This window comes from Narcine bancroftii, chromosome 8 (genome assembly GCF_036971445.1).
Source record: "Narcine bancroftii isolate sNarBan1 chromosome 8, sNarBan1.hap1, whole genome shotgun sequence".
NCBI lineage: Eukaryota > Metazoa > Chordata > Chondrichthyes > Torpediniformes > Narcinidae > Narcine > Narcine bancroftii.
The window spans coordinates 23,130,617-23,151,748 of NC_091476.1; the positions used below are offsets into that span (position 1 = coordinate 23,130,617).

The 21,132-nt window shown below is 40.9% G+C and overlaps 2 protein-coding genes across 7 annotated transcripts in view; one reads left to right on the top strand and one right to left on the bottom strand.

Annotated features, from left to right (window-relative positions):
- Window positions 1-21,132, bottom strand: part of LOC138740483 (bone morphogenetic protein 15-like) — a 141,560-nt gene that overhangs the window by 38,422 nt on the left and 82,006 nt on the right. For 2 of the 5 annotated variants that reach the window (XR_011342945.1, XR_011342941.1), the window contains one exon: window positions 9,208-9,476. The exons of the other annotated variants lie outside the window; for them this stretch is intronic. The gene's annotated coding sequence lies outside the window, so the exon portion shown is untranslated. Of the gene's footprint in view, window positions 1-9,207; window positions 9,477-21,132 lie in introns of those variants that run through there. 5 annotated transcript variants of the gene reach the window in all.
- The window catches only part of LOC138740479 (protein Shroom4-like), a 102,026-nt gene that overhangs the window by 18,557 nt on the left and 62,337 nt on the right, over window positions 1-21,132 (top strand). The window lies entirely within an intron of this gene.

Sequence of the window (21,132 nt, forward strand, 5' to 3'; positions counted from 1 at the left end):
AGACAAAAGTGATCTGAGAGACAGTAGATCGACCCCAAAGCTCTGCAGCCATGCCATATTCAACAATGGACAGAAGTGAACCATGAAATAGTTAATGGGAAGAGGAAGCTTAAATGATCTACTTAGAGGTTGACGGGTCCCAGCTCGTGACTGTTCAAGTATTCAGTCAGAAGTCGCAGTGGTCTGAGGAAAAACTCAAATCAGGCATCCAAGAGCATGTTCTCAGAAGGTTGGTGCCACTTGACAATGTTATTTAGCCCAGTTAAAATAAAAATACAATGATTAAGAAACTCAGCAGAACCAACAGTGAAGGCTTGAGCTCTTCATTAAGGTATGGACAAAATATGGTCAGGTGCCCCAACAAAAGGGTGGGGGGCAGGGAAGGAGCACAGTCCCACAGGCAGGAGGTAACATTATTCAGCTCTTTGGATGGAAGCAGCAACAAGGACTGGGGTTGAGTGGTTTGAGGAAAAACCTTTTTGGTGCTTTCTCCAAAGAGATGAATTTGAGAAGTGAGGTTAGAGTGGAATCCCTAAGAACAAATTAGGATTTGACCAAGTGTGTTATCAAGGAACCCTGGTAAAACTAAAGTTGGTGGGCATCATGGAGAAAACACTCCAATGGTTGCACAAAAGAAGGTGTGGGTGGGTGTGTGTGTGGGTACAGTTAGTGCAATGCTGTTACAGCGCCAGCCTCTGGGGTTTGAATCTGGTGTTGTCTATAAGGAATTTGTTTGATCTCCCTGTGTCTGCGTGGGTTTCCTCTGGGTCTTCTGGTTACCTCCCACCATTCAAAACTTACTGGGGATGTAGGTCAATTGGGTGAAATTAAGTGGCATGGCTTTGTAGGCCAAAAAGGCCGTGCTGCATATCTAAATTAAATTTGTAAGTTGTAAGTTGAATGATCTCTACCTCAGACATCACTCTAGGGCATCCACAAAGCAGAGTCCCAGGCCCAACCAGTTCCATTTTTAGCTTAGAGATGGGAATCTGTGCTGCAGATTACAGAGTACAACTACTGAGCAAATGAAATAGTCCATGCCAGCGTGTGGCAGGTCCTCGCCAATGTTCAGACAAGAGCTGACAAAAGCAAGTAACATTCATGTCAATTAATGGGGATCTTGAATAAGAGAGAGCTTAACACCTATCCTGGCTGTTTAATGCATTACTATTTTTGGGGATCCTGCCATCAATACCCTGGTATTAATCATCGACCAGAAACTTTATTAAGCCTGTCGCATGTACTGTGGTTACAAGACCAGATCATAGATAGGTCGTCCTGTGGTGAATAACTCACCATCACCTACATCAAATCAGATTTGTGATGGAATGCTCTCCACTTCCATATGTGAGCAACTCTGTTAACATTCAAGATGCTGAACACTATCTTAGATAAAAAATTTGGTATATTGGCAGTATCAACTGCTCTAATCTACTCATTTAAGAATTGTGAGAGCACCACCCAAAACTATAGGTTGACCAAATAGTACAAGGGCAGCAGATGCATGAAAATATCTTCACCTGCAGTTTTCTCTGCAAATTAGCATGCCTTTTTGAATTCAAACTATATTGCCATTCCTTCTTGATTGCCTGTTCAACTTTCCAGAAGACCATACCCTGTAGCATTGTGAGAGTACCATCACCAGAACGATTGCAATGATTCAAGAATGTGCTCACCATCATAATGTTAAGGGCATTGATTATGGGTGATAAACCTGGCCTCACCTGCAATATCCACATTCTGAATCAATAAAAATTACAGTTTGAGATCCTGGTTTGTTTCTATGATTTTTGCAGTGTGCAGAAAAAAGACTGTCCTTGATTATTGTGTTGTGTGGAAATTGCATGAGGGTTGGAGATATTTTTTATTCATAATATGAGCTAATTAGTTTTCCATTCTGAAATTACTCCTGGAGTGCATATGTGAGGGCAGAGTTGTAGAACATTCAGTATCCAACCATCTCTGAGAAATGTAGGATATCAGTATGTAGTGAAATGGTGCAAGTTTAAGAAATGTGCAGACAACAGTCCTGTCCACAAACACACACTGAATTTGGCAATATGCTGTGTTCAACTATAGCAGCTTTGGTGTGTCTGGTGGGATGAAGGGAGACATTGACCAGAGAAAGAATTTTGAATTTATGGGAGTGGACTGATCGTAATTTCTGAAAATCTATGAATGTTTCACTCTGTAGTGCCAAAGTTTCTGTTGACTGACTTCAATTGTCAGTGGTTTTCTTCTAATTATTTTAACTGAATCTTGTGAGGGTAATCACAGGGGTGGAATCTTTCTGATGCAGCAGATAATGTCATCAACATGTAGCACAGAATTGTAGAATGCAGGTTGGCTCCTGTGATCTCCCATCCCAGCAAGATGCCAATTTTTGTCATGAGAAGATGGAGAACTAGACGCTGAGATGCAAGTCCGGCATCTACTCCCTCACAGATGATATGTGACATGAATTTGCCAATAAATAACGTTTACAATGCACTAATTCATTGTGAACATGAGTTCCCAGCATGGCCTCTCCCAACTCCTGTAATTTTCTCCAGCTGTGCAGCCCTGTTCGTAGCCTCTGTTCTGAATCTGGCTTGCATTGCAGATCCTTGCCCATTCGAATGGGAATCTGTTGCACAACTGAAATTCACCTTGCTGAGTTTCTGAGATTTGCTGTTATTTGTTTGTGACCCTCTCTCCAACCTTGAGTTCTTTGTACTTTGATCCCTTTCAAAGTACATTAAGTTTGTGTGACATGAAAGCAGTTTATATGAGCATGAAATAGCTACAGCAATGATTGCCATATTTTATTTGTGACAAGTTAACTTTCTGTACTTTTGGCTTTTTGTGCCTAAACATTTTGAAAACTCCGGCTCTTTTTACTGGTAAATTGTAAATAAGTAGCGTAGAGTCTAATTGACTTGTAAACCATCTCTTGGGAGGAGTTTAATGTGTTAGCTAGATGAGCTACTGCAGAAAATTATGGTGCAGTATGTTCAACAGGGGGCCACCTATCACAGCTTAAGAATGTAACCTGATGGCAGATGCATATTGAACAGGGCTCAGCCATGGTCATCGGTCGGTCTCTCTGCATTTCTTGTGTTTTCCTAGTGGTCTCCAGCTGCTCTGAACTAATTAGCACCTCTTTGCTTTTTAATGATTTCTGTTTATGCTTACTTGGCCATTCCTATAGTTAGCTAGTGGGTAAAAGAATTGCCTCAATGTGTGGTTTTTGTTCTCTGCTGAATCAACTGATTATGGACAAAAGCACATTTTGGCTGTTACAGCTGACTTCATTTTTCCAAGAAAAATCGGTCAGGTTTTACTGTTCCCTGATTTTTATCGAGTAATCCTGGTTTGGCTTAAACTGGTATGGATTTGGTTGGGATGTTTGTTGAAAGTGAAGAACGGTTTACACTCCTTGTCAAGGCACGTGGATGAAGAATGGTGACTTGTCGCTGTGGAGATGAGGATAGTTCAAAGAGAGGAGATATTTTGGAAACATGGCTAAAAGCTACTTGGCTGTTTTGTTACTCAGTCTGAAGTATTGTTATCATATTTAATCCATGTGTGTTGCGCTGATTGCTGTGGTGATTGTAAGCTTTTAGAAGCCAAATTAGTCCCTTGGAAAAAAAAGAACATTAACATCTGTGGGGAGTTGCTGAAGGGAGTACTTGCTGCTTTCTGTGGAAAAATACTGAAATGGAGTTGAAGGGTCAAGTGGTCTAATTTTTTTTGGTATAATATCCACAATTCCTTCTGTAATTATATAATTAATGTATATATTAGTGTGTGTTTGTGGTCAGGGCTGTTTGCACATTTCTTAATCTTGCACCATTTCACTGATACCCTACATTTCTCAGGGATGGTTGGATCCCTTTCAAAGTACATTAGGTGTATATATATATATATATTTATGTGTGTGTAGGTGTGCAATTGCTCAGCATAAGGAGATGTAAGACGCTCTTTCCATCACCCTTCCCTTGGGCAAGGTGTAGTACCTGTTTAGCTTCCAATCAGGATTACTTGAAACAATGGATTGCCGATGGTGGATGGATTATACAAACAGATGCTACAAATTGGAATTTATGGTTGTAAAACTAAAAACTCTGGGCAGATGAATCTGCAGATCAATGGCCAGGGTTACCCATCCAGAATGGACACTTTGTAGTGCGAATAAAAGCTCTCACAACTGGAGGGAGAACACACTTATAATTGATGCTAGGGTCTTACAGTGGTCTTAAGAAGGGCTCAGGGTTTAGGCAGGAAACCAGGGTTATATATGGGTAGATGGGGGGGGGGAGCCGGCCAACAGTACAAACCATCACCAGTGTATCTCAGTTCACTGCACTCACCCCTTTCTACAGAATTTAGGGTCTGTGGATGAAGACAGAGAAAATAGATTGAGAAGAAAAAAAATCAAAAATTATACAGTTATTTACAAATTTAAGCGGTCCGGGGGTCTGGAGGTACTGGTGGAGCACCTCGGCACTGGAGAGCCTTGGGCTCCTTGGGTCTTCTGGTCCCCTTGTAATGGAGGGGAATGGAATTACCTCCTGAGCCGGATCCTTCCCCGAGGCCATGGCTGGGGGTGGCGAGAATGAATTTTGGGTCTTGAGGCAATGGACTCTGTTCTGGCGGGTGCCAGGTCCCTGATGGAGATGGTGTCCTCCCTGCCATCCAGGTATTCCACATAGGCATACGTGGGATTGGAATGGAGTAGTTTCACTCTTCCCACCAGGACATTGGTCTTGCTTCTCCTCAAGTGCTTCCTAAGAAGGACTGGACCGGGAGTGGTGAGCCAGGTTGGGAGCATAGTTCCCGATGCAGTCCTTTTCTTAAAATTGAATAGGAGCTCGTGAGGAGTAGCATTGGTTGCTGAACATGGTAGCAACCGGATGAATGGAGTGTCATAGGTAGGACTTCCTACAGCGCAAGTCTGGAAGGGCTTGACTTTAGGGCCAGCTTGACAGCCTTCCAGACTGTTTCATTTTCCTTTCCAACTTGCCTGTTCCCCCGGGGGTTGTAGCTAGTAGTCCTGCTGGATACAATGCCCCTTGCCAGCAAGTACTGACATAGCTCTTCACCCATAAAAGATGAGCCACGGTCACCATGTTTATAGCTGTGATACCCAAACAGGGCGAAAATGGAGTATAGGGCCTTGATGATTGATGAAGTGGACGTGTCCGGACATGGGATGGCAAACAGGAAGCAGGAGTACTCATCAATGATGGAGAGGAAGAAAGTCTTCCTGTTTGTGGAGGGGAGAGATCCCTTAAAATCCACACTGAGCCATTCGAAGGGCCTGGATGACAATCAGGTGCGCCTTTGTGGGGCGGTAGAAGTGCGGCTTGTACTCCGCGCAAACTCCGTGCATTTCCCTGATATCCTCGATGGAGTAGGGCAGATTGCATATCTTGTCAAAATGAGCCATGCGCATTACCCCTAGATGGCAGAGCTCATTATCTAGGGACCGCAGTTGACCATTGTGTGCAGAGGCACAGCTTCCTCTGGATGAGGCATCTGGAGGGTTATTAAAGGCTCCTGGCTGATAAGCAATGACATAATTGTAGGTGGAGAGCTTGATCATCCACCTAGCAATTTTGTCATTTTTGATTTTGCCCCTCGACATTATTAAACATGAATGTGACAGAGCGTTGGTCAGTGAGGAGCGTAAATTTCCTACCAGGCAGGTAGTGCCTCATGGCTTCTAGTGCCTGAGCGTCCTTTTCCACAGAGTGGTTTCGGAGCTTGTGGCCTTGCAATGTCAAAGGGAAAAAAAAATCCAATTGGCCTGCCCGCCTGGTTGAGGGTAGCGGCCAGGGCTACTTCCGAAGCATTGCTTTTCACTTTCTCCTTGCAGTAAAAGCCCTGAACCTCACTTATAACTCCAGCAAGTGTGTGTTCAGGACTAAACGTCTGGCTATCCTTAGCTACATGGAGGAGAATGGTATCATTAGCCCCGACCCCAATTGGATCCACCCCCTGCTAGAGCTCCCCGTTCCCAGGGCCATGAAGGCTTTGAGGAAATGCTTGGGGTTTTTTTCATATTATGCCCAGTGGATCCCTTAATACGTTGATAAGATTCGCCCCCTCCTAAAAGCCAATACGTTTTCCCTCTCGGCTGAAGCCCAAACGGCTTTTAACTACGTCTGAAACCACATTGAGAAAGCTGCCATGCACGTTTCGTACTTGCACTTCTTGGCAAGCGTCAACAGATCCAACGAGTAATCAACGATGGTCTCTTTTGGCCATTGGCGATGTATAGTGAGTCAGTGTCTCGCTCGGACCTTGTTCTGTGACTTTAGGTACCGAGCCTTCAAAGCCTCGATGGCAGCATCATATGTAGAGCAGTCCCTGATGACTGCATACCCTTTTGTTCCTACCCTCGAAACAAGTGCAGACCTCCTGAGTTCATCGGTGTGGAAGATGTTTCTAGTCGCCTTCAGGTTGGCCTGGAAGCAGTCTTGCTAGCACATGAACTCCTCAGCTGTGTCAGGGGACAGAGGGTCTATCAGCAGTACCCCTGGCTGGAGTCGCGCTTCCATCTTCTAGAGATATAAGCTAATAAAATTGTAACGCAAATAAAAGCTCTCACAACTGGAGGGCAGACATTCACTTTTATTAGCTTATAATTGAGGGTAGGGTCTTACAGTAGTCTTCGTAAGGGCTCAGGGTTTAGATGGGAAACCAGGATATGGGGAGATGGGGGCGGAGCCGGCCATCCAGTACAACACATCACCAGTGAATCTCCGTTCACTGCACACTGCAACTGGAGAAGCAACGGGAAACCACTTCAGTATTTTTTCCTTGTATAATCATGAACTCAACATCAACTACATCTCAGTTCAAAGATGGAGCCTTCACCGAAGGAGAACAGGGGAGGCAACAACTATAATTTGGAGGGTGGAGGATCATGATGGATGGAGAAACATGATCGCCCACACCTGTGTGTGTGTGTGTGATTAATAATATTTGTAACTGAAGCTGAAGAGGGACTGTTAGTATTACTATTAAAACACAGACATTATGCAATTTGAAGTAATAATGGTCTAGTTTTTATTGAGTGGAGCTTGCATTGCCATTTAGATTCACACTTATCCTGAATTTGGATCTTCAGTCCTATCTGCTGATCCAGAATGTCCTGAGTCTAAACTCCAGCAGCCAGTGTTGTATCTCGTGTGATACAATCAGGTCATGTGGGAGGGCCAGAGATGTCCTTGGTCACAAAGGTGTAGTGTAATCCTTGGGCTGCTTCTCTTTGACCTTTGCTTTCTGCCAAAATTGTTTTTGTTTCAAGAGATTTTTTTTAATGTTTAAAATTCAAGTAAGTTATTCACCCACTAGCATTTGTTTTCCAGTCAGAACTGGACTTTATTTTTTTTTATATGGACAGAATTTTTTGGGAGTAAACTTCTAATTATTCCTTACCGTACCGATTGTGAATGGTGAGTATTTGGGGATGTCGATAATATTTTCCTTAAACAAGGCAATTCAGGTAAATCTCAACATCATTCCCAATTGGCAGCCCTCCACTCTGTAAATCTGCTATAAATTGGCAAACTGATTTATGGTATTATGGATAAAATGTCATATCCATAAGAAAGATCACATTCATATTAAGTTGTAGTCATAAGAAGTGTATTTAACAGGACAGCTGCATTCTAAAGAAGCAAATCATGCAGGCTTGATATGGTTTTTATTTTTGGTACCCTGCTTGATGAGTTGAAGCCACATTGGCAGATAATATGCACTACACTGTGCTCACAAGGTAAGTCACGGGGGAAGGAACGTCAATGAGAATGTTAGGATGTGCAGGTTCATGGCATGAAGATCATGTGCTTAGAAGTTGAACATCGAGTATTTTTAAAAAAAATCATTTTTAAATTTTTCACACTATGAACTACATTAACCAAAATGCACACAAACATTTCCCTCTTGAATATACACAGTGTCATTTTCTCCCCTTTTCCCCCCTCCCTTCCCTCCCTCCTTCCCAACCCCCCTCCCAACCCATTAAACGTTCTACATATACAATACAATAAACCCATTAAACAATGTCATCACACAATGAAAATAAACAATAAAATTGTTGATGGGATGATTTGATGCTTTGTGTGAAGCTAACACCGGTTGGAAGACACAGAATTAATCACGAAGTTGGTACATCATGCTTTAAGAGACTGTTGTTCTTGTGTTCTTACTCCCTTTTAACCCCCAACCTGTGTCTTTTAATAGTCACGACTACTGTATTTGTTGTTGTTGCTATGAGATGAAGTAGAGAGAGAAGAAATTGGGGAAAACCAGGCTATGGGGTGGAAGGAAGTAATGGAAAGGGTAATGACGCCCCTTAATTCCGTCACTGGGTGCTTCGGGTCTGAACCATGTGATGTTTAGGAGTTGCAGATACCACTTCATGCCCAAATTCTTCTCTTCCACCCTCCCTGGAATCAGTGAAAAAATATTATGCATCATTTGGAAAACATTCTTCAAGAGGGGTGTTTTTATGTTAGATATTGTAATATTAAAATATTGTCTCTCACGTCCTTTCAGGCTGTGTAAAGCCAAGAGAGACCAGAATATCCATATAAAATCAGTGTGATCATTTCTCCTCCAATTGCCATCTTAGTCTTCTGTGAATGAGGTTTTGGAGCAGAAATCTATGAATTTAAAAAGTCAAATTGTGTTGTCTTTAGTCTTCAGTGGAAGGATGAATCAGCATTGACACTACCATGCCCAATCCACCATCTTCCCAATTTCCCAGTAGATAATTTTAATCAAATTAGGAGAAAATAAATTGCGTGCAGAAATCATTTTCCCTTTCAAGCTACTCTGGAACATTAAAGTTCGATTTTTATGGAGGAGAACTGCTCCCTCCTAATATGACCAAAGGTTAGTTTAAATTGTTCAACGTGAAAAATGCCACGAATGCAGAAAATGCCACACTGCGGCACAGCAGATAGGAGACCTGAGTTTGAACCTGACCTGGAGCATCCATGTGAATGTGTCCAAGATGCTCCAGTGTCTTCATAATTTCTGGAGTTGTTCTGTTAGCATAATTAGACATTGTAAATTCCCATTTTGTGTAGCACACTCAAAAAATAATCAAAAGGCAGTTGAGATGCATGTAAAGCAAAATAAGAAGAGAGAGAATGGGACTAATTGCATTAATTTACTGGGAGCTAAAATTGATATGAAGGACAGAAAATCCCTCCATATCATAGTATGTAAATACTTCTTATAATGGCAGAAATAGCATACTTATTGGTTAATTGTTGCAGAAGATGCCAAAAGGCAATTACAGATAACCAGATTTTGAATAAAAGACACATGAGAAACTTACAGAAATTGGAATCTGGAGCAAATGATTTGTTATCCTGGAACAGAAATCGGAATTTTTTGTTGTACACTGTGGAACTAATCTCAGTCCATCTCTGCAATGATTTCCAGCCCAAAAAGTCTTCTAGCTCTCTGCACTTCTAAATTGAAACAGAAATTAAGATGGAGTAGGCATTACTGAAATGAACTGAGATTATTGGATCAATTGATGGGAGAGTTCACTGTATCAGAAAAATACTCTTTTTTAGGCCACTGATAGATGTTTAAGAAGCTGAGGTTTCATTCTGTATCCTTTATATCAAAAATTGTTATTTATCTAATTATCACTATCCACGTAATATATCCTTTAACAAAATGCTGGAAACACTCAGCATTCAGAATCCACACCCCTAGCACACAATCTATTTTCGCTGCTGCCATCACCAAAGAGGTATGGTCCCACAAGACTAGCACCATCAAGTTCAGGAACAGCTGCTACCCCTCCACCATCAGACTCCTCAACAACAAATTCAATCTGGGACTCTTTTAAGGCCTCTTTTGCACTTTATTGTTTTTTTTTCCTCGCACAGTCAGTTTGTTTAGATTTCTTTATTTACTTATGTGTACATTGTGTACTTTTTTTTGCGTCACCAATAAGTCATGATTCTGCTTTACCTGCAGGGAAAAAAGAATCTTAGGGTTAAATGTGATGTCATGTATGCCTTCAGTCTCTTTGGCTTGGCTTCGCGGACGAAGATTTATGGAGGGGTAATGTCCACGTCAGCTGCAGGCTCTTTTGTGGCTGACAAGTCCAATGCGGGACAGGCAGACACGGTTGCAGCGGTTGCAATGGAAAATTGGTTGGTTGGGGTTGGGTGTTGGGTTTTTCCTCCTTTGTCTTTTGACAGTGAGGTGGGCTCTGCGGTCTTCTTCAAAGGAGGTTGCTGCCCGCCAAACTGTGAGGCGCCAAGATGCACGGTTTGAGGCGATATCAGCCCACTGGCGGTGGTCAATGTGGCAGGCACCAAGAGCTTTCTTTAGGCAGTCCTTGTACTTCTTCTTTGGTGCACCTCTGTCTCGGTGGCCAGTGGAGAGCTCACCATATAACACGATCTTGGGAAGTCGATGGTCCTCCATTCTGGAGACGTGACCTACCCAGCGCAGTTTGATCTTCAGCAGCATGGATTCGATGCTATCGGCCTCTGCCATCTCGAGTACTTCGATGTTGCTGAGTAAGTCGCTCCAATGAATGTTGAGGATGGAGCGGAGACAACACTGATGGAAGCGTTCTAGGAGCCGTAGGTGATGCCAGTAGAGGACCCATGATTCGGAGCCGAACAGGAGTGTGGGTATGACAACGGCTCTGTATATGCTTATCTTTGTGAGGTTTTTCAGTTGGTTGTTTTTCCAGACTCTTTTGTGTAGTCTTCCAAAGGCGCTATTTGTCTTGGCGAGTCTGTTGTCTATCTCGTTGTCGATCCTTGCATCCGATGAAATGGTGCAGCCGAGATAGGTAAACTGGTTGACCGTTTTGAGTTTTGTGTGCCCGATGGAGATGTGGGGGGGGCTGGTAGTCATGGTGGGGAGCTGGCTGATGAAGGACCTCAGTTTTCTTCAGGCTGACTTCCAGGCCAAACATTTTGGCAGTTTTCACAAAACAGAACGTCAAGCGCTGAAGAGCTGACTCTGAATGGGCAACTACAGCAGCATCGTCTGCAAAGAGTAGTTCACAGACAAGTTGCTCTTGTGTCTTGGTGTGAGCTGACAATAAATCTGAGAAATCAGGTCAGTTATGACCTGCGCTTGGAGTAAGAATAAATATTTTGGGTCAGTGGCCTTTCATCAAACTTAAAAGGCCATCAATCCAAATGTCGATCTTCCTTCTTTCTCCACAGATGTCTGACCCACTGTGACAGAATTTAATATTAATCACTGGTATATAAAATTCTATATATATTTTTAGTGAAACTATTTTTTGGGTTTGGACACAGAGACGCACACAATTACATTCAGAGAGAAGCCATTTTTGGAATCGCAAAGTCTGGTAAGCAACCCCAATAAAGCTAGGTGTTTGTTCTTTGGAATATCTAAGTCAATGGGGTTGCTCAAGGAGGACATCTAATTAAGCAAAAGACTTTTTGCTTGTTTACCTATGTTGTTAGAATGGAAATTCAGATGGTAGCTATGTATACAAGGAAGCCATTTACTGGTTGGTCAGCAAACAGATCAGAGGCCTTGGCTCATACAGCTTTTAGAAGAGATAAAGTCATATGCTTTTAGCATATAGGTGTGAAGTAACTTTGAAATTAATTTCAAAAGACAGGAATGGTGTCATATGATAAAGATACTTTTTGGAATATTAAGGAACTAATTTCAGACTGAAGCAGGAGACACTTTACCATCCTGTAGGTAACACAGGATAGAAGAAGGTGCTTGACCATCCTGTGAATAACACAGGATTGAAGATACAGTAACCAGAAAAGTACTGTTATGCGTTACTTCTGGTTAAAGGAGAACACAGAATAAGTGGCTTTAGAAAGAGAATGACCACTTCCAACTGTCTCTTTAAGAGAGAGGGCAGTTCTACTATATCCATTTCTACCTGGCACTTCATTTAACCCTTGCCTGGGTTTGTGAAATTGTCATGGAAGAAAAACAAGTACTGAAATCTCCATGCAAGATGGTGAAATCATTCATATTGTTATGATCCCAGAGGACCCCAAAACCCAACAGCAATAGAAATTCACCAAGACAAATGGTTACTTAAACAAAAGTTGCTTTTAATTATCTTTAAACAGGATGAAACTTTAACTTATTACTATTAACTTAACCTAACAACCTCCTAATTCACAGCATGTATGTAAGTTCAGAAAAGTTCTTTGATTCACAATCCAATCTCACTTCTCATTCCTCCAAGTTCACTGGTATCAGGCATTTCTGAAACTGTGCACAGAATTTAACATTTATGAATTTCACCAGGCTTTGGTACTTGAAAGGTAAATGGTTACTGCTCAGGAAGATTCTTGTTGGTTTTCAGAGAGAGATTTGTTGCTCATGGGACATCCACAACCAATTCCTTCTGATCAGCCATTTCCATGTCTTACCAAAGAAACTTGCCCCATCAGGGTTTTCCAGATGTTAACCTCTTTCTTTCAGGTCATGACAGAGTTCCTTTTTGTTTCCCTTATTTCAAGTGAAACATTAGGTAGCCAGTCCTCTCCTCTTGTATGGACCACAAGGGCTTTGACCAGGCTGAACTAAAAACTCACAACCTGGTTTCAAAAATGGGGGTTTTCCACAAGCTTGCCAACTTATCATGTTCCAGTCCCAGCTGCCGCTGCTGAACTGTAGAACTGAATTTTCTCTCTCTCTCTCTCAGAGAAAACCACATGACCCTCTTAGAACAGCACAGCAAACTTCACTCAGACAGACCGTGGCACTGGACCCAATCTTCCAAGTCCATTCATCTGTTGCTTTCCAAAACAATAATCCATTACTCCACAGCATGTCCAATTAACACCTACTGGTAAAGTCTCTATCGGCATTTTTCAAAGTTTTTGCAAAGGCACTCAGAGCCTGGACTGTCTGGCTTGACCAGAGCTCCAGCATTTTAAATGAGTTCTGTTTTGATGTGTTTGTATGTGACCTACACTAAAAAACCTGCCACAATTTAATCTCCCAAAAACATATCTATACATAATATAAAATATAACATAATCCATTACAGTATGAAGAAAGAATTCTCTGAAAACTACAAGAAATTTGTGAGTTTTGAAAAGTCTGATGCCTCACACCAACATCATAATTGCTGCTGAGCAACAATTTAAAGTATCTGAGTTTCAAAGCAAAACTGACTGAACTTTAAAATCATTTCTTCAGAATGATACATGAACTGCGCGCGCGCGCACACACACAGACACACACACAGACACACACACAGACACACACACAGACACACACACAGACACACACACAGACACACACACAGACACACACACAGACACACACACAGACACACACACAGACACACACACAGACACACACACAGACACACACACAGACACACACACAGACACACACACAGACACACACACAGACACACACACAGACACACACACAGACACACACACAGACACACACACAGACACACACACAGACACACACACAGACACACACACAGACACACATTTGTGCATAGAGGGGTTAAAGTTTAGAATTAAGTAAGAAGTATTACGTTTATAGTTATTAATAAAAATTATTGTATTGAATTTCTATTGCTGCTGGTTTCGTACGTAACACTGAATATTTTTAGTATTTGTGTGTTTATTTGAGGTTCTGGCAACTACAGTATTTTGCTTTTATTAACTTTGATATTTTTCTATTTCTGCCTAATTTATTTTTTTCTTAAGTTTGTTTTCATATGTGTATATGTTGGTAATTCTGACTCCTTCTTTGCAAGTGAAAAGAGTGTGCTTGTGGAGGAATTGCAATTGAGAGTCTTTCCTACGATAGTAATTGCATTAGCCGTTTTTAAGTGCAACGCTCCAGCAGGAAGTCCAGAATAGTTACACCCTTTAAACAATCAGCTAATTCAGTTTGCCTGCTTTGAATTAAGAAGCATCTCGCCGAGAAAGTTTTTCTAAATTGATGATTTGTTTGGAAGCTTGAATTTATACTTGAAAAGCACTAAAACCTGGTAAAGTTGTCTCAGGTTAGTTTAAGCAGTTTAAAGTTGCAGTGTTGTAATCAGTGGATTTAATCAAGCTTTCAATGAACATTATTCCCCCTCAAGTATTTGCTACTTTCATGTTCAAAATTAGAATATGATGTTTTAATCATACAGGTGATGATATTTTGGGTTGGAGATTAGCTTGGTTGAATCACCAAGTTCAGCGAGGTGAGTGAACTTGACTTTAAGGAAAATACACTGAACAGCTTCCTGCTGCTTATTGCTCATGCTGGAGAGAGTTACAAGAGGATTCTTGATTTGGATGCAATACTGGGTGTGTCATGTGTCTAAGGGTTGGTGCTTAATGTGAGTCAACCACGGAGGAAGGGGAGATTGGGGGGAGAGAGGAGAGATGTATGTCATTTAAATACTCGCTGAAATAAGCTATTAATTTAGATTCGAAAATGTTTGCAGCTAGTTTTGTATCTTTTTCTCCCCCAGCCTCCAGTCACACCTTCTCATGACTGAAAACTGGAATGTGTTGAAAAGAGTGGATCTTGGAATTTTTTTGTAAACTAATGTTCAGTTTCGGAACCTTGGATTCTATTTTTATGCTTTCACTGCTTAGATTCCCATTTTGAATAGCACCGTTGACTGTTCTCTCTCTCCATGAATTTAGGTCTTAATTTTAAGTGTTTTTTTAAAATCAATATATATTTTACATCGTTTTCCTGTGGTGTGATGTAAAAAAAAAAATCTGGAAAAGTATGAAGCCAGATAGCAACATTGCGATCATGTGAGGGTTGTCTGGTATGTGAAGGCAGAAACTGCTGCAAATGCTTAGCAGATCAAGCATCAGCTTTGGAGAAGGGAAATACTTGTGTTTCACCCTGAATTTGATATGGTTTGGATGCAAAAGGTTTTAAGCAAGTACAGGGATAGAGGAAGGCATTCAGGTAAAAAAGAACTGCTGAGAAAATCTTATAAACTAATCATGTAGGCTATTAATGCAGGGTGTTAAATTTAAATTTCGCATGGCAGATGAAGATTTTAAATTGTGAAAAAAAAAGAACTTGAAACATATTTTGATTCCTCGGGGGGAGAAATGTATAAGAGCAACCATTGTACATAGTTGGGAGTGGCTGCTGGCAACTTTAGGCTATTTTAACAGCTGTACATCATGATCAAACAGCCAGGGAATTGGCATTAAACAGCTGATTGCTGTAAAAATTAAATGTAGCAGGACTTTAACCTAGGAAACATAAGGCAGCATACCTGACTAAGGGTTAGTGTTCCAGGATGGGAATTTAGATTAACCTGAAAAAAAGTGCTGTTCTCCTCCTCGTGGTCCATAAGGGAATGAAAATGTACCCACCACTGAATCTCATATCATCTGGTTGCTGGTCACAGTCAGTTTTGTCCAATGAAGATCCTCCTTTACTCCCCAACTTGGAATTATTTAAAAGATAAAGAATTTTGGTGCATATGTATATCATACAATACACAGTATCTAACAATAAACATTATGATTATCATTAAGAAGAGCTGATTGAGTTCTGATTATGTTATTGCATTAGGTTTTGCATATTTCAATAGGTCTTCCAAGGGTGGAATGATTATTCTTTCAGCCTGTAATTTTTAAATTCTCTCATCCTGTGAGGAAAGGATAGCCTTTGAAGGTCTACTCAATACATAAAACCAAATCTATATTGATGTGGTTTATTGCCCTGAAGTGGCAGAAAAAGATAATTAGTGTTTTAAAATTGCTATGACTGTGACTAGTGGAGAACTGTGTTTCAAAAGGATGGTTCATCACCACTACCACACAGGTATCTGGACAAACTTTTGAGTTTTGGAAATATTTACGAGTGATGGCACAAAGCAGAAAAGTGCAGTTTATTTGATAAATATATTTAAATTATATTGATTTAAAATAACATGTTGTAAGTGTCTTAATCTTGCTGTGAATTCAGCTGGTTATGGTGCAGCTCCACGATTTGTCTGAATCGTTTTGTTCACACGGTGCAGGGAAGCTCACAATTCACAAAATGCCTTCCTGCTGACCTCACACTTCCTGTCCTGTGTGGTTTATTCCCCCAGACTGGATTGGATTTGGCAGAGAACAGCCACTGCACTGAATAAGCTAATTTAAAATGCCTGTGAAGAGCATGAACCTGACAGTTCTTTGAAAAAAAAACAATTGCGACAATTGTTAAAATAGAGCAGCTTGCTGTTCAGAGGGAGAGCATTAGTCACTTGGCCAAAGGCTTTCTGCACCATTTTAAAGGGTGGATCCAAAAGTAATGGTCTGTCGTCTAGACGCAGCCTTGTAGAGTTAGTTCCACTTTAACCTTTTAACAACTTTCATCTTAGAGCATTGCTGTAATAAATTTAAGTTTTGAGAGCTGGTTTCACAGATACTTATGTTCTGGGCTTGTTCAAAATAGGCCAAAGAAGAATTAGGTGTCACTGATGGTATTCTCATTTCAAAAGGAACATTCTGTATTTATGTCATTAATTTATCTCTTTATTTTGTTTTAAGATGCATGGAAATGTCTTTATTGTAATGGGATACGAATACAGGAGAAGGCTGTTGTTCAATTATGTAAAACCCTGTTGAGACTGTATCTGAAAGATTTTTCATTTCTAAAAAGTGATGTAGTTGTGATCTTTGGCTTGGCTTCGCGGACGAAGATTTATGGAGGGGGTAAAAAGTCCACGTCAGCTGCAGGCTCGTTTGTGGCTGACCAGTCCGATGCGGGACAGGCAGACACGATTGCAGCGGTTGCAAGGGAAAATTGGTTGGTTGGGGTTGGGTGTTGGGTTTTTCCTCCTTTGCCTTTTGTCAGTGAGGTGGGCTCTGCGGTCTTCTTCAAAGGAGGCTGCTGCCCGCCAAACTGTGAGGCGCCAAGATGCACGGTTTGAGGCGTTATCAGCCCACTGGCGGTGATCAATGTGGCAGGCACCAAGAGATTTCTTTAGGCAGTCCTTGTACCTTTTCTTTGGTGCACCTCTGTCACGGTGGCCAGTGGAGAGCTCGCCATATAATAGAGGATATGCAATGACAGTTTACAATATTAATTCATGGAATGACAGATTTATTGTACGAAGAGAGATTAATCAGTTTCAAAGAATAATGTAATTGGAAATCATTGAAACAGAATTCTTCAGGACTTGACAGGTGAGATGCAAGGATGATGTTTGCTTTGGCTGAGGTGTTCAGAGAATCAAGGGCGCAATCTCAAAATAAGGATGGACCATTCAGACCATAGAGATGAGTAGAAATGTCATCCAGAACAGTGGTTTTCAACCTTTGTTCACTCACAGATCATCTTAAGTATTGCTTTAAGTACCAATGACCAACAGTAACAAACCCATGGGACAGTGAGGGTGGGGGGGGGGAGAGGGGTGGTCACTGGAGACTTTGAGCCCCTTCCCAGGCCACCAACAGAATTTTTGTTTCATTTTGGTGGTAAAATGTTGTGAGAACTTTTTCATTGTCAAATACCACCTGGTTTTACATATTGCTTGTTTATTCTAGATTATATTGAAGACTGATAAATGTTTGATGCAAGGAAATTGAGGGACATGCAGAAAGTGCAAAAAAGTAATGCTAAAATAAAAGATTATCCATAATATCAGTGAATGATGGATTGAATGGGCTACACTTTAGATTTATTTAGATTTAGACATACAGCACCATAACAGGCCATTTCTGCCCACAAGTCCATGCCATCATTAACCTACATTTCGAACAGTGGGAAGATACCGGAACCTCTGGAGGAAACCCACATAGACACAGGGAGGATGTACAAACTCCCTACAGACAGCGTGGGATTCCGACTCGGTCCTGATCACTGGCACTGTAACAGCATTGCGTTAACTGCTATGCCAACCATGCCGCCCATGACATAAATAAAGGATAGCTTGAAGTGGCCCAAAGCAACATCCTTTCCTGATCTCTCTAGTGTGGCAAAATGAAATCACACTTTTAGGTGGGATTCTGACTTGGAGATATTAAGTCATCGTCCAGTGGACGATAGCTTTGCCCTATTGGCTCCTCAGCCAAGCACATACTGTACACCAAATGTTAGAACTAGTCAATAAGGTGCAACCAACAGTTGAATGGATAGAATTAATTCAAACAGAATTACAAGCATAAAGAGTCTGATGTGGTAGAAGAGCACCAGTAAAAATGGTTCTGAATTAATGGATTAATCATTTGTAGCTAATTCGCTCATGAAAGAGATTGAGATAAGTTATGTAGAACATTTTATACTTGTGTTTACATGTTTGGCAAAAGGATTTTTGTTTCATAAATGAGATGAGGGTAAGGTTAGCATTTATTGCCCATTCCAAAATTTCTTGAGAAAAAGGCATTTTGATCTTTGGACTCCTTGTGATTGAAGGTGCATTCACATAAGGAGATTCTGAATTTTGATCCTGTGATCATTTTTGCCACATGCTGTTTCAGAACAAATGTGGACAAAAGAATAGATTGCTGGCGCACAACAGCCCCCTTTTCAGTTGCATGACATTTTTAATACATTGAAACGATAAAATACATGAACATACACCTTTCATGTTGTTGATTGTATTCAGTTACTCCCTTTCTTGTGAAAAGGCTTTCCTCATGGGAAAACAAGCTGAAACAATTTGTTGCTGGTGGGCAATAGCAATGAGGGAGATATCAGCAGAATGATAATGCCTGCAGCAGGATAATAAGGATTTTGTCTCTGAAATGCAAGGTTCTAGGATATCACCCGATTTTGTCCAATTTGGATCTGGGAATTGCTCTACACATTTGATTTTAGTGCTAAAACAATGGGGCAGGTCATTTTAAGGCTGTTTGTGAAAGTTGCATAAAAAGAACAGGAACTTCAATTTGCAAAGTTCATTAATATAATTTCCCTGTGTAAAGATGAGCTGAAATCAACGACCGAGGTAGCTGGTGAGGAAATTTGCCTGAAGTAAGTATATACTTAATGTATAGTGACTGCTGGAATCAGGTGCTCCAGGAAAGAAGATACCAAGAAGCCTCTGAAATTATGTACTGTAAGTGCATTGAGGAACCCTTTATTCCCTCCGTTCCTGTCAGTTCAAGGGAAAAAAAAACTTGCCTTCCAAATAATTGTTCAGTAGTGAGAAGCAAGGTATAGATCAGTGGCAGTAAATTGGAATGATGCTGTAGCTAGAAAACCTGAGACACCATGTCTCTGATTTTTAAGGCCAAAGCTGTAAAGGCACAAGTATGAGACTGTATTTGTGGTCATTGATCCTTGATTTAACAAAACACACCAAATGCTGGAGGATCTCAGCTGGTCTTCAGCATTTCAGTGTGTTTTTACTGCAATCGCGACTGCAGACTCTTGTGTTTCACACATTTTGTGTTAGTCCTTTTGAACAGCAGTGATATGGGAAAGTAAAGTCTTCTTGTGCTGTGAATAAATAAATTGGTTTCAGGTCGTAGACTTCCAAACATTTAAAATCTCATTGTGGACGTATTTTGCATTTGCATGATCTTTGATGTTATTTAAGAATATTTTACATTTTAAAAAAAATTGTAAAGCAGATAAAAATTTCTGTGATAAAAGAGAGGACAAATTTCCCAATTGATGCCAAGGCAATATTTCTCACACCCTACATAGTGTGATCAGTTTTCTAGTATTTGGTCTTCACAAAATGTTCATCAAATCAAAGCCTTATAGATTTGTGTCTGATTAATTGGCCACTTGTCCAGGCTATGTAATCTGAGACTAATACTTTACTCACATCTTGTGTGCTTGGCTATTATAGGATCTTTCTTCCAGTGTGAAAGTGAATACCCTTCGTTGAACTCAAATTGTGCAAGTTACTTGTGAAATAAAGTGTACTGATTGCTGGGTGATAAATGTGTTGAAGTCCATTGCTAAGGAAATCTGTTGTAGTTTGTCTAATATTTATTGGTATGTGCTCCATGATCTAATTCCAACAAAATGCTATCTGCATTACTTGCATTTATATGTGCTTTATAAGGGGGTAAAAAAAAGCCCAAGGTCCCACTTGCTTATCAGTTTTCAGTGAGCTCCATTGGAAGGGAAACACTTGATAAAGTGGTGGGACTAAATTCTTCATTAGTAACAGGGACAGCAAATACTCATGAAACCAATCTCATCACAGACTGATCATCAGAACACATCCATTTGTAGGTGCACAATACCGTAGGAGATAGTATTAGCCCTGGAAATGATCCTTTATCCAATAAAGGAGGCAACATGTGCCTGGAGGTGGAGGAGGTTGAGGAAGTCCGAAATGAATGCTTTGCTTCAGTATTCATGGGAGAAAAGGACCTTGATCAGGATGAGGTCGGAATAGAACAGATTTGTGTGCTTGACAGTGTGGAGATTAAGGAAGAGGAATTGTTGGATCTTCTTAAAAAATATCAAGATTGATAAATCCCTGGGGCCAGATGCCCAAGGTTCCTGTGGGAAGTGAGAAAAGAGATAGCTGGGGCAGTAGCTATGATCTTTGAATCCTCTTTGGCTATAGGGAAGATGCCGGAGGATCGGAAAATGGCAAATGTAATCCCTTTGATTAAAAATAGTAATAGGGAGAATCCTGCGAATTATAGACTGGTGAGTCTTGTCTCAGAGGTGTGCAAACTATTGGAGAGGGTTCTTAAGGATAGGATCTATGAGCATTTGGAGAAATCCAGTCTACTCAAGGATAGTCAGCAGGGCTTTGTGAAGGGATGGTCATGCCTCATGAGCCTAATTGAGTTTTTTTGAGAAGGTAACAAAAGAAATTGATGAGGATAGGGTAGTGGATGTGGTCTACATGGATTTTATTAATGCATTTGACAAGGTCCCCCATGAAAGATACATCCAAAAAGACATGAGACATGGGATCAGTGGAATTTTGGCTGTGTTGATTTTAAAAAATTGGCTTGCAGGAAGAAAGCAAAGAGTAGCAGTGGAAGGAAAGTCATCTGCCTGGAGGTCAGTGGCAAGTGGAGTGCCGCAAGGATCTGTTCTGGGACCCCTGCTCTTTGTGATTTTTATGTGACCTGGATGAAGAGGCAGAAGGATGGGTCAGTAAGTTCGCTGATGACACAAAGGTTGGAGGAGTTGAGGATGGAACTGAAGGATGTCAAAAGTTATAAGAGAATA